Below are 2,557 nucleotides of genomic sequence, written 5' to 3'. Positions count from 1 at the left end.
GATGCTGGTCATCACCTGGTGATCCTGGTCATCACCTGGTGATGCTGGTCATCACCTGGTGATGCTGGTCATCACCCGGTGATGCTGGTCATCACCTGGTGATGCTGGTCATCACCTGGTGATGCTGGTCATCACCTGGTGATGCTGGTCATCACCTGGTGATGCTGGTCATCACCTGGTGATGCTGGTCACCACCTGGTGATGCTGGTCATCACCTGGTGATGCTGGTCATCACCTGGTGATGCTCGTCACCACCTGGTGATGCTGCTCATCACCTGGTGATGCTGGTCATCACCTGGTGATGCTGGTCATCACCCGGTGATGCTGGTCACCACCTGATGATGCTGGTCATCACCTGGTGATGCTCCTCTTTACCTGGTGATGCTGGTCACCACCTGGTGATGCTGGTCATCACCTGGTGATGCTGGTCATCACCTGGTGATGCTGGTCATCACCTGGTGATGCTGGTCACCACCTGGTGATGCTGGTCATCACCTGGTGATGCTCGTCTTTACCTGGTGATGCTGGTCACCACCTGGTGATGCTGGTCATCACCCGGTGATGCTGGTCATCACCTGGTGATGCTGGTCATCACCTGGTGATGCTGGTCATCACCTGGTGATGCTGGTCATCACCCGGTGATGCTGGTCATCACCTGGTGATGCTGGTCATCACCTGGTGATGCTGGTCATCACCTGGTGATGCTGGTCATCACCTGGTGATGCTCGTCTTTACCTGGTGATGCTGGTCACCATCTGGTGATGCTGGTCATCACCTGGTGATGCTCGTCTTTACCTGGTGATGCTGGTCACCACCTGGTGATGCTGGTCATCACCTGGTGATGCTGGTCATCACCTGGTGATGCTGGTCATCACCTGGTGATGCTCGTCTTTACCTGGTGATGCTGGTCATCACCCGGTGATGCTGGTCATCACCTGGTGATGCTGGTCATCACCTGGTGATGCTGGCCATCACCTGGTGATGCTGGTCATCACCTGGTGATGCTGGTCATCACCTGGTGATGCTGGTCATCACCTGGTGATGCTGGTCATGTCCTGGTGATGCTGGTCATCACCTGGTGATGCTGGTCATCACCTGGTGATGCTGGTCATCACCCGGTGATGCTGGTCATCACCTGGTGATGCTGGTCATCACCTGGTGATGCTGGTCATCACCTGGTGATCCTGGTCATCACCTGGTGATGCTGGTCATCACCTGGTGATGCTGGTCATCACCCGGTGATGCTGGTCATCACCCGGTGATGCTGGTCATCACCTGGTGATGCTGGTCATCACCTGGTGATGCTCGTCTTTACCTGGTGATGCTGGTCATCACCTGGTGATGCTGGTCATCACCTGGTGATGCTGGTCATCACCTGGTGATGCTGGTCATCACCTGGTGATGCTCGTCTTTACCTGGTGATGCTGGTCATCACCTGGTGATGCTGGTCACCACCTGGTGATGCTGGTCATCACCTGGTGATGCTGGTCATCACCTGGTGATGCTCGTCTTTACCTGGTGATGCTGGTCACCACCTGGTGATGCTGGTCATCACCTGGTGATGCTCGTCTTTACCTGGTGATGCTGGTCACCACCTGGTGATGCTGGTCATCACCTGGTGATGCTGGTCATCACCTGGTGATGCTGGTCATCACCTGGTGATGCTCGTCTTTACCTGGTGATGCTGGTCACCACCTGGTGATGCTGGTCATCACCCGGTGATGCTGGTCATCACCTCGTGATGCTGGTCATCACCTGGTGATGCTGGTCATCACCTGGTGATGCTGGTCATCTCCTGGTGATGCTGGTCATCACCTGGTGATGCTGGTCATCTCCTGGTGATGCTGGTCATCACCTGGTGATGCTGGTCATCACCTGGTGATGCTGATCATCAACCGGTGATGCTGGTCATCACCTGATGATGTTGGTCATCACCTGGTGATGCTGGTCATCACCTGGTGATGCTGGTTATCACTTGGTGATCCTGGTCATCACCTGGTGATGCTGGTCATCACCTGGTGATGCTGGTCATCACCCGGTGATGCTGGTCATCACCTGGTGATGCTGGTCATCACCTGGTGATGCTGGTCATCACCTGGTGATGCTGGTCATCACCTGGTGATGCTGGTCATCACCTGGTGATGCTCGTCTTTACCTGGTGTTGCTGGTCATCACCTGGTGATGTTAATCATCACCTGGTGAAGTTAGTCATCACCTGGTGAAGTTAGTCATCACCTGGTGAAGTTAGTCATCACCTGGTGATGCTCGTCATCACCTGGTGATGCTCGTCTTTACCTGGTGAGTCATCACCTGGTGATGCTGGTCACCACCTGGTGATGCTGGTCATCACCTGGTGATGCTGGTCATCACCTGGTGATGCTCGTCTTTACCTGGTGATGCTGGTCACCACCTGGTGATGCTGGTCATCACCTGGTGATGCTGTCTTTACCTGGTGATGCTGGTGTCATCACCTGGTGATGCTGGTCATCACCTGGTGATGCTGGTCATCACCTGGTGATGCTCGTCTTTACCTGGTGATGCTGGTCACCACCTGGTG

This window comes from Cherax quadricarinatus, chromosome 16 (assembly GCF_038502225.1).
Source record: "Cherax quadricarinatus isolate ZL_2023a chromosome 16, ASM3850222v1, whole genome shotgun sequence".
Taxonomy (NCBI): Eukaryota; Metazoa; Arthropoda; class Malacostraca; order Decapoda; family Parastacidae; genus Cherax; species Cherax quadricarinatus.
Note: the sequence above shows the minus strand (reverse complement) of the source record.